The following is a 12,567-nucleotide window of genomic DNA, read 5'->3' as shown; positions in this document are numbered from 1 at the left end:
AAAGCCTTGTATTTAAGCTAAATAAAATTATATTAGTTTTAATTTAGGTTTAAATATTTATTTGGGAAATGTTAGAGTCAATTAAATTAAGAAAAAAGTCGAATACATGAGATTTTACGTCTATGGGCAAAACGGTAATTGTACACCCGAAAATTAGTAAACGTCATGGCAGTGTCCTGAATGCTGCTTTATATGTTAATATGATTATTTTAAATGTTTATGTATTTTTATATGTTAAATTATGATTTTTAAATATTTATGGATTTTTATGATTTAATATTGACATTTAAAAGATATGTTGCATGCTTGGTTTAAAAGAAAAACGATATTATATGCATGTTTTTGTTAAGTGATGAAAATACGAAATGTTGAAAGACGTGAAGGGATTGTGACTAATACGATGATATCTTGGAGATATCGTGAGGGTTAAGGTCCCAATGGAAGCCCGACGATCGTGTTTCTATGGACACGAATATGTTAGTATGTTAATACATTGGAAAAGGTTCAGTTGACGGGTGAGAGTGTAGCTGATGTCTCCGCCGCCTATTACTGTGATTTTATATAGATGGATCCATCGCTCAATACGAATACGAATACGAGTCACAATCACGATCTGAATTCAACAAACACGAATATGAATATGAAAATGCTTATGATAAATATTAATATGAATATGTTGATATGAAAATGTTTATGGAAAGGTTTATGTTTAAGTTTATGCATTATTATGAAAATATTATTTTAAGTACAAGTATTTTTCACTGTTGTACGTGATTGTGTACGTATTATTTGTTATAAAGAATATGATGTGTTGAGTCTTTAGACTCACTAGGTGTGATTGATGCAGGTGATAATGTTAATGGAGATCTTGAATGTTGACATGACTGGACTGAAGGTGAACATGACCCGAGGACCAGCGCTTCTACTTTTCCGCACTTATGATTTTAAGTTTATGATTATGTTAAAGATTTTACGACTGGTTATTTATACTTTTGAGATGTTTTAGTATGAGCTATACTTTTCAAATTTATTTTTTTTTAGGTTTGGTTTTATGTTTTAACTATTTCCTTGATTTTTAAAATATTAGTTGGTTGTTTTATTCCTAAAATGATGTCAAAAATATTTTATATTTGCATGTGTGTATTCGGCCGAAATATGTGAGAGGTTTTTTTTTTTAAAAAAAATTCCTAGTACTTTTTAAGCAAAATGAATAGCAGACGTTTAATTATCCATGTTGATCACATGGGTACAGATAAAGAAATAACAAACCATGAAATAACGAATTATATTAAAATAAAGATTGTTTATTACAACTGAGTCAATAAATTCTCTAGCCAACAGTTGGCTTACAGGATATCTACTCTAACACTACATTCGAACTAACTTATCATACTTCATTTTTGTTGACACAGACACATTGAATGGACTATGCAATGCATCTATTTCAATCCATAGGACTGAAAATGTTGAGTAAACTAAGTTAAAGAAAAATTCACACACAGATGATCAAAAGATTTTGATTAACTGTAGCGTCCTTACCCGAGACACTACTAAAGAGACTAATAAGCATGCAACATTAAATCTTAATAACAAAAATTAAACAGCGGAAACTAAATAACTTAATCATCTTACAACCCAAACGAAAACAGAACAAATTACATCAGTCTTAAACATTAACACAACCATATCGCAAACATAATTCTGAACGAGAAAACGATAAACCACATAAAAGCTCCACTGGATCACCACCGAAAACCCAACTGCTCTAGCCACTGCCTTGGTCGTCCGAACCGTCCAACCTAAGACTTGTCCCATGGAATGGGGTGTTCAAGATGAAAACAAGAACGTGAGCGACAATCGCTCAATACGAGAATATACGAGTATACAAATTGATATGATGCATGCGAAATGCAATATGCTCGGATATCAAGGATCAAGTCAAGAATCTCATGCTCAGTCTAGAGGCGCCCGAGTGTGCAATCACTGATCTTCCCTAGGCATGTTTTGGCTCCCATGCTCATCATCAAGACGTGGACCTACAATGTCCAGGTCATCAGATCCTGCGGGTCTCGTCGGACACTGTAGCTCTCGATGCCCCATCGTACACAATAAAGAATATGGCTGAGCGGCCCCAACAAATGAGGTATATCTCAAAAGATATCAGGCTCAACAAGATATGTCATGCATAATATGCCAAAGCAATAAAACATGTATCATGCAACACATAAATATGCAGCATGTAAATGTGTATACTACGCTTGGATATCTCAGTCAGTATGTACCTCACTAAAACAATCTGACAGAAAGATTTGAACCTAGACAATACGAACATAATGAAATAACTATCAAACTAGATCCTGAATTACCAAACATGCTACAAAGTTCTTCCTAAAGGCTTTAGGATTATACCTGCGTCCGTCGTCAGCCCGCTGATGATATCTCGATCTCAGTTCACCGATCCCTCCTTGAGTCGACACTAGATCCAAAACTTCCCGACACCAAAATGCCCTAGAAACTGGCTAGAAAACCTAATGTATATGGCTAGAACATCAACTTCCATTTATAGGCTACATCCGGACTATTTCAGAAATCCTAATCAATCTTATCGGCCACGTGTCAGAATCTCATTTGTCTTGTTGGATTTCTCGGGATAATGTAATCTGGAGTAGATCGAGTTGTCCATTTAAAATTCGGTGGATCCCAACAGCTTGATCCCGAATTATCAATTCCTTATTTATGTTTAATTAGCAACCCTTTAATCATCCCTTAATTAATACTTCATTCAAAATAAAGATTAGGGTCATTACATCTTCCCCACCTTACAAAGATTTCGTCCTCGAACAGAACTGAAGCACAATACAAATGAATAAAATACAACTCAAAACAAATATGGATGATCTGAGCGCATACGACTCTCTAATTCCCAAGTCACCTCTGCAGTACCTCGGCTTTGCCATTGCGCTAGAATAAGTGGAATGGTCTTGTTTCTCAGCTTTTTCTCTTTCCTACCCAGGATTAAAAGCGGATGCTCGACATAAGTCAAGTCTTCTTCAAGTTGAACATCTGTCGGACCAATAACGTGCGATTCATCTGCTACATACCGTCGTAGCAACGATATATGAAAGACATTATGAATGCTGGACAGATACGGCGGCAAACCCAATCGATATGCAAAATTTCCAACACATTCCAAGATCTCAAAAGGTCCGATGAATCTTGGGGATAATTTTCCCTTGAGTCCAAATCTCATCACCCTTTGGAATGGTGATTTTCCCTCGACTGAAACTGTAGAGGTCTACGCTTGGTATTCGCGTAACTCCATTGACAATCTTGTGCAGTTTTAATTCTCTTCTTGATCAATTCCACTAAGTAATCGCTTGTTGCATTAATTCAGATCCTTGCACTTGTCGTTCTCCTACTTCATCCAAAAACAATGGAGTACGACAACGTCTACCATATAATGCTTCGAACGGAGCCATACCAATGCTGTTGTGGTAGCTATTGTTATATGCAAACTCCACAAGCGGCAGATGAACATGTCATGCTGGTCCAAAATCCAAAGCACAAGCACGCAACATGTCCTCGAGTGTCTGAATAGTTCTCTCAGACTGGCCATCGATCTCTGGATGATAGGCATTACTCAAACTCAATGTCGTTCTCAACGCTTTTTGAAAAATTCCCCAGAACCTTGAGGTAAAGCGTGGATCTCTGTCACTGAGTATACTTGAAAAGGCCCGTATTTCGTATTCATATTTTAGCGGAATTATTAAAAATTTTCTAAATAAATAATTATCATATCTCATTTATAAAATGAACATGTAAATAATTTTAAATTCAAACTAACAGCGGAAGCAAGTATTGTTTTCAAACAACAACTTAAAAATATATCCAACGTATTAAAACTGATTTTGAACATAAGAAAATGCATAAACTAAAACATGAGGTCCTCGGGTTCCTACTACCGCTGACCCAAGCCAACTCACTGGTCTCCGCCCTCGGCCTCGACCTCATCAGTATCTACAACAATCAAGTCTAGTGAGTCTAAAGACTCAACATGTATATATCGTGAATAACAAATAAATATATCATAAAATCGCATGCAACGTAAAGATATGGTATCGTAAAGAGTACAGTGAAAGTCGTATCATGAATAATTATAACTACGTGCATATTAGAAAATCATATGTAAAAGCTTTACTCATTAGAGCTCTGTCATATCATATCATAATTTTTTGGTAGAGATAATGTTTTTAAGTAAGTGGCCCATAACATAACGTGAGTGCCTGATCAGACTAAACCACAGTATACTGGGCGGTAGAGATCACCACAGCCCTTGGACTGGATATCCGTACCCATACATAATCGTAAACCGGTCGTAAGTCACCGGGTGGAGAGGTCCTCGGTTGCGCTCATCGACTTCCAAACCCATAAACATAATGGGGCCACAAGACATATCTCATATATCTCAAAAATAAAACATTTTATATTTTATGCACGTAATATAATTATAACCTTGTTTTTACTGAATGAGTTGGATCGCTCTCAGGCTTGCTGCAACCTAATTCTAATATGTGACACATGCAAATAATTTTATCTTGACAAAAACTTAACACTGGAACCAAAACGAGACGATTCGGACCAACAACTTGATTTTTAAACATGGCTTCGTACCAAACCGAATCAACATTAAACCGACGTTTAACCATGATTAAAAATACCCCTAACATACTGAAAAATTCTCATGAGGACTGGAAAACACGAAAATTGGTGAATGGAGGCAAAAATCATGAAACGCTCTCTGAGTCACTTTGGCACATTGCACCGTAAATTCTCGTACGACCTCTAAACTTAACCGAATCACAAACGGCCAAAAACATAACTTTCTGACTCATTGAGGTACTATCCAGTACAAGGTCATGGGCTAAAAGCCAACCAAGAACTCACACCAACCTCATGCACCGAACTCACAGTTGCTGTAAAAATGCAGCAGTGGCAGTTTGTGTATGTGTGAAGTAAACACTGAAAAGAATGGCTCTTGGCTTGAACCATCAACCCGAGACTCTTACCAACATCCTAAGGCATGACTTGAACCATGGCTAAGGGCTAAAAGCCAGCCACAACCAAAGCCAACACCTAGGATAAAATCAAGCTCTTACCGAGAACACCCAATCTGTGCAGTGGGATGTGTTGCGTTGTTTTGATGTCGTAGATCGTTCCAGTGGCTATATGGTCTGCCATGGCTCAATCTAGACATGATGATGTGTTGTATGAATCATGGATATGGGCTACAAGCCAACCACAATCCATCCAACACCCAAAAACCGAAACCATACTCACACAACCAGAAACTAAAGGAAATCGAGTGATGCTTGTGTTGCTGTTTTAAAAATCTGATGGAACCATGAACCAGGCTTTGAAAGGACACCTTAGTCATGTCCTAGACATGATAAGTGAGGGTTCTAACCATGGCTACAGTCCCTATGACAACCAAGATTCGAACACACACCTTAACCACTCAAATGACCAAAACCGTGCCTCATTTCTGCACCTAAAGGAAAGTTGCTGTCATTTCTTGGTTTGTGCGTGTATGGATGTTACCCAATGAACCATCAACACCCTAACACACTCTAACTAATGCCTAGAAGCAGCCATGTGTGCCTGGAAGCGAGCAACTCCCTGTAAGCAACAAAACACACCAAAACGTGAAGCACATAGCATAGGGCCGATAAGCTTGTACAGATTTTTGAATACTTGCTATCAAATTTTCGTTTTGCCTCATAAATCCTGAGCATGCAATGTTTTAAAATATCTATAGTACTATATTGAAGAGAAAAGAAATCATATATACATGCCTGAAATTTGTTTTGACAAAAACAAATTAATACGACGAAGACAAGCGGCAGAGTCAGAGTTGGATTTTCTTTCTTGTTCTTCTTTTGCTGTTTTCACGATTTCTGTAGAACCCGTAATTTAGACTACGTATAAGCAATGCATAATTTTAGTATTTAAATTAAAATGATTTTTATTGCATGAGTATTTAAATTCTCTTCTTTAAATTTATTTATTTTCTTCAGTAGTTTAAATGTTATCTTTTCAGTTAATTAAGTGAGGCCGGACTGGAGTTGGAGTTTTGAGATAAAATTTAATATTAAGAAAACATTCCCAAAATGTATTTTAGCTAACTAGTAAGTTAATTTAAGTTAAAAGGAGGTTTAAGGAATTATTTAAGTAACTTGAGGTAAGTAGGAAATAAGTTCATTTAGGTTTCATAATTAAGGGGTTAATTCACTAAATTATTTGAAGGATAGGTAAGGCTCTAAAGGTTTAAAATACACTAACTAAACAATATTTCCCCTCCATTTAATTGTTCAATTTTCGGCCACCCCTTAGATGATCAAACAATTCCTTGACAACTCACCACCTTTGACTCTTTCCTTGTTATTTATTAGTAGGATAATCCTTTCATTTTGATCACCATTTAATTAATCATTAACCTACATCTAGCCATGTTGAATCGGTCATTGGCACCCATCTATTCCTCCAAAAATCATTTTTGCTATCAACCATTTCAAATTCAAAAGAGAGGTAGACTTGGTCTTGCCATCCCTCTTATATTGCAACCCCTTCCCCTCACTCTCCTAACCATCATTCCTCTCCCCCATCACCAAAATTTTGAGAGCTATTTAGTGTAAGAACATGAGCCTCATAGCAAGAAATAGGAGAGAAAACCGAGAAAGAAAACAAGGTAGCAAAGCGCTCCGGCTCCTCCGCGCCGCGTCGTTGCGTTTCGTTCGTTTTCTTATCAAAGCGAAACCATGCATGTTTATATTTTTCCTTGCTCTTCAATCAGGTCATATTAACATTTTTAAACATTATATGATCATCATTTCCATGGCATAACCGAAATATATCAAGAACTTTGAAAATAAAAGATGTAGATTTTCGGCCCTTCCTTGTGCTCCTCACAGTTCACTTGTTTTTGGTGTTTCAGGTGGATGGCTCGTGTCTAGGCTCCCAAGGCTGCTCCTAGGCATGTACTAGGACATGTTAGGAACACATTTGTCCATTGGTTCTAGCCCCATACCCACTGGAATCCAGAAATGACAGCAACTTCCCCATGAGTGTCATATTGTGTTCGATTTTTTGTCATGTTGCTGTCAAGGGGAAGTGTCTGATCTTGGATGCCCTAGGGGCCTATAGCCATAGTTAGAACACCTCCCTAGAATGTCTAGGGCGTGACCAAGTCGCCCTTTTGAGGCTTGGTCTATGGTTGTATCGGTTTTTAAATCAAAACACAAGAACAACCCCTTCCCTTTTCGGCCCTTCTCATTGTACAGCAAGTGTGTTTCGGGTATTGTGAAATGGTGTGGATCTTGGTTGGCCTATGGCCCTTAGCCATGGTTCACACCCTACCTCTGGCTGTCTAGATCACGCCATGGCCAACCAAATGGCCACTGGAATGGTCCATGACAGCAAGAACCACAGCAACATCCCACGCGCAGAATTAGTGCTCGGTTGGGACGCATGATTTGTTTCTGGTGTGATGCAAATTGTGGCTGGCCTAGGGCCCTTAGCCATGGTTCAAATCATTGCCTAGGATGTTGGTAAGAGGTTCTGGTCAGTGGTTCAAGCCCCAATGGCCATTAACCTCGCAAACGACGCAAGGAAACCAAAGCACAACTGCTGTATTTTTGTGACAAAAACTTGCTGCGGCGGTTCAGTGGCTTGTTCGAGTTCTTTGTCGGCTTTTAGCCTATGGACTTGGACTGGACAGTGCCTCATCAAGTTGGAAAGGTCATGTTTTTGGACGTTTGTGATTCGGATCATTTTAGAGGTCGTACGAGAATTTACGGTGCGATATGCCAAATTGACTCTCGAAAGAGCGTTTCATGTTTTGGCCTCCATTCCCCAAAATTTCGGCTCTTACCATTTTAAGAGCATCATTTCATCATTTTAAGTGTATTTCAATCATGACTAAATGATGGTTTGGGTTGGCACAGAGTCATGATTAAATACGAAGTTGTTGGGCGTAATTGTCTCGTTTTTGAATTCAATTAAGAAGTTTGGTCAAGAAAATCATTTGCATATTTTTCATGTTAAATTTAAGCCGCAGCGAGCCTGGGAGCGATCTAACCCAATCAGTAAAATTATTCAGGATATTTAATTATGTTATTTAATTATATTACGTGCAAAATATTCATTTTGAGATTTATGCGATATTGCTTGTGGTCACTTTGCTATCATGGGATTATTACTTCACCCGGTCGCCAGTTACCGGCCAGTTCAGTTTGTACAACCCAGTATACTGTGGCAGTAGTCTGATTAGAAGATTATTATTTCACCAGGTCGTCAGTTACCGGTCCCGGTCGTCAGTTACCGGTCAGTTTAAATCAGTTCAGTTCAGGGACAACTTGCGTAGACCATAATCTCACAAGAAAATTATTACATGCTATTTCATTATAGGGCTCCAAGGTACAAACATTTTCACTATGATTTTTAGTTCAGTTATGCACGTATTATAATTAATCATGAAACGATATTTTACGTTATGCCTCATGACACGATATTTTCACTTGCATGCGACTTTATTATTTATTTACTTGTTATTTACGATATATGCATGCTGAGTCTTTAGACTCACTAGACTTAATTGTTGTAGGTGCTGATGATGTCGGGACCGAGGGCGGGGACCAGTGAGCTAGCTTGGGTCGGCATTAGTGAAACCCGAGGACCTCATTTACAGCACTTGCCGTTTTTATGCTCAAACATTTTTATCAGTTGTGGGATTACTTTACTTGTTATTTTTTGAGCAATAATTTCTTCCGCTGCTATTTTTAAACATTAAACCTGATTCATCAGTTTATTTCGTGAATGAGGCATTTTAATTATTTTAAAAATTTTTTTTTTAATTTTCCGCAAATTTTCAAACACGAAATTTTCGAGCCATTATAGCTGGTATCAGAGCAATGGTTCTGTAAAGGGTTGTACTACTACTGACCACGAGAAGCTCATGAAGTGACGTCTTCGGTCTGTAAATTTTACATTTACGCATTTTATTCAAAGCATGAATTATTTAACAGCATGTTTTTATGAATTATTTTACGTCCAGATTTTTTATACGTATATGGGACAGTATGCCCCCTAGACGCATTCTCGAGCGCACTAGAAATGATGAGCCTCGCCAGGAGGACGGCATGAACCAGAGGCGGGAGAGGGACTAACCACCTCCACCACCCCCTCCACCGGATATGAATGCCCAGATGCTAGCTGGGATGACTCAGTTCTTTGTACAGTTTGCAGGGAACCATGCTGTGGCGACTAGGCCGACAGGGCCCGAGGCTGTCTATGAGAGATTCATGAAGATGCGTCCTAAGGAGTTTTCAGGGACGACGGACCCCATGATTGCCGAGGGCTGGATCAAGTCCCTCGAGGTTATCTTCGAGTTCATGGAGCTTGGAGATGCAGACAGAGTCCGATGTGCCACCTACTTATTCGGCGGAGATGCCCACTTATGGTGGGAAGGAGCATCAGTAGCCCTGAACTTGGCTACACTGAGTTAGGCGCGCTTCACGAAGGTATTCTACTCCAAATATTTTACTGAGGAAGTGCGCACCAGGTTGACTACTGAGTTCATGAGCCTGAGACAGGGAGATCTGACTGTTACGGAGTTCATCCGTAAGTTTGAGAGGGGTTGTCATTTTGTGCCGCTGATCGCGAACGATGCTAAAGCCAAGTTAATGCATTTCTTGGTGGGTCTACGGTCGATCTTGCGCTGTGATGTTAGGGTGTCTGACCCTACTACTTATGAGGTCGCCGTCTCCAGAGCTCTAGCTGCAGAGCAGGCCCAGCGTGACATTGAGAGGGACCGTCAGGGCAAGCGCCCAGTCAGGTACCACACCGCCCTCCTCCTCAGCAGCATCAGCACCAGAATAAGAGGCCTTATCACGGCCCGCCCAGAAATAGAGGAGGACCACAGCAGCAGCAGCAGCCGCAGAGACGTGCCGTCCCAAGGACCTTTGAGCACCCAGTCTGTCCCAAGTGCTCACGCCGCCATCCTGGAGCATGTATGTTTTGTTCAGGGAAGTGTTATAAGTGTGGTAGTCCAGACCACTTACTTCTGCAGTGCCCTCAGAGGAATCTGCCTACCCAAGGCAGGGTTTTGCTCTCCCTGCCACGGAGACGAACCCGGAGACCATGCTTATGACAGGTACCTTAAAAGCTTTGAGTTTTTATTTGAGATTTATTGTTATGGGTTGAGATTTTGAACTTAGAACTGCGATAGGATTGCATGCTCTACGCAGTATTGTTTTTGGGGATTTAAGTTAGAAGAACTTTGACCTCTGCATGTCTATAGGATAGTTCTTGAGATTATTGGGTTCAGCTTGTTGTTCCAAAATTTCAGGGAGAATTTTTATAGCGGGGTCAGCTACCAAAGCCCTGATAGATTCAGGGGCTACTCACTCGTTTATTTCGAAGACCTTTGCTAATTCCCTCAAGGTCAAGACTATTGGACTAGATGTCGCATTTTCCGTAGCATTGCCTTCTGGAGAGGAGATAACAGCCACCAATGTGATCCGAGACATAGACCTTGAGCTGCATGGAAATCTTGTTTATGCGGATCTCATCTTATTGCCGATGCCAGAGTTTGACATCATTTTGGGGTTGGATTGGTTATTACGGAACAGGGTGTTGATAGACTTCCAGCGGAGATCTGTTCTTGTCCGACCTCCTGGAATGGAGCAGTTCTTATTTGAGCCAGACAGGTACTTTCCTTTACCGCGCATTATTCCTTATGTTCAGGCCAGGAAGCTCATGCATAGAGGGTGTCGGGCGTTTCTAGCGACCTTTGTATCTGTCCCCGAGGCACCCAGTCAGTCAGCTTCAGATGTTCCAATTGTTAGAGATTTCTTAGACGTTTTTCCTGAGGACGTTTCTTGTATGCCACCCGAGAGAGAGGTGGAGTTTTCTATCGAGCTTATGCCAGGTACGATTCCGATCTCAAAAGCACCATACCGACTAGCACCGACTGAGATGGCAGAGCTTAAGAAGCAGATTCAGAAACTTCTTGACAAGGAGTTCATTCGCCCGAGTTTTTCTCCATGGGGCGTGCCAGTCTTGTTTGTGAAGAAGAAAGATGGCTCTATGAGGGTTTGCATTAATTAGCGAGAATTGAACAGGGTTACAGTGAAGAACAAATACCCACTTCCGCGGATTGAGGATTTGTTTGACCAGTTGCAGGGAGCTTCGATATTCTCCAAGATAGATCTGCGTTCCGGTTATCACCAGTTGAGGGTGAAAGATGCTGATGTTTCCAAGACTGCTTTTAGGACTCGTTATGACCACTATGAGTTCCTTGTGATGCCGTTCGGTATGACGAATGCGCCAGCGATCTTCATGGATCTCATGAATCGCGTATTTCACCCGAATCTTGATCAGTTTATTTATGACTGTGACATTAGCTACCACCCGGGTAAAGCTAATGTAGTTGCGGATGCATTGAGCAGAAAAGGCGCAGTGATGGCTCATTTGACAATTTCGAGACCTCTTCAGACTGAGATGCAGAGGTTTGGTCTAGAGACTTATCCTCGAGGTAGAGTTTCCCGTCTATCTACCTTTACTATTCAGTCCTCTCTTCTAGACCGTATTCGCAGTGGTCAGTCATCAGATGGGCAGTTAGCAAAGTGGAAGCAGAGAGATGAGGCCAAGGGCAGTGTCTTGTATTCAGTTAGCGACGGTATTTTGAGATACCAAGATAGGATGTGTGTCCCCAGCAGTGGTTCTATTCGAGCAGATATTTTATCAGAGGCCCACATGTCGCCGTACTCTATTCACCCTGGGAGTACGAAGATGTACAGAGATCTGCAGTTATTGTATTGGTGGCCCGGGATGAAGAAGGACATCAGAAGTTTTGTATCCGAGTGTCTGACTTGTCAGTTAATGAAGGCGGAGCATCAGAAACCAGCAAGCTTGCTCAAGCCTCTTCCTATTCCCGAGTGCAAGTGGGAGAATGTTACCATGGACTTCGTGACCGGTTTGCCGAAGTTATTCAGAGGATCAAATGCTATCTGGGTGATTGTAGATCGTCTTACCAAATCAGCGCACCTCTTGTCTATTAAGACGACTTTCACCATTATTCAGTATGCAGAGTTGTATATCCGGGATATAGTCCGACTTCATGGTATTCCCGTTTCTATCGTATCTGACAGAGACCCCAGATTCACTTCCTCGTTTTGGAAGAGTTTGCATTCGACCATGGGTACGAAGTTGCTGTTTAGCACAGCTTTCCATCCACAGACAGATGGGCAATCAGAGCGAGTTATTCAGATCTTGGAGGATCTTCTCCGTGCTTGTGTTATTGACTTCTCAGGAAGTTGGGAGTCGAACTTGCCATTGGTAGAGTTCACCTATAACAACAGTTTCCAGTCGTCTATAGGTATGGCACCGTATGAAGCACTGTATGGCCGCAAGTGTAGATCTCCTATTCACTGGGATGAAGTAGGAGAGAGAGCAGAGTTGGGTCCAGAGATTATTCAGCAGACTGCCGATGTAGTAGTCAAGATCCGTGAT

The sequence above is a fragment of the Primulina huaijiensis genome, chromosome 10 (genome assembly GCF_012295235.1).
Source record: "Primulina huaijiensis isolate GDHJ02 chromosome 10, ASM1229523v2, whole genome shotgun sequence".
NCBI classification, from domain to species: Eukaryota; Viridiplantae; Streptophyta; class Magnoliopsida; order Lamiales; family Gesneriaceae; genus Primulina; species Primulina huaijiensis.
The sequence above is the reverse complement of the archived record's forward strand: the minus strand, read 5'-3'. Positions refer to the sequence as shown.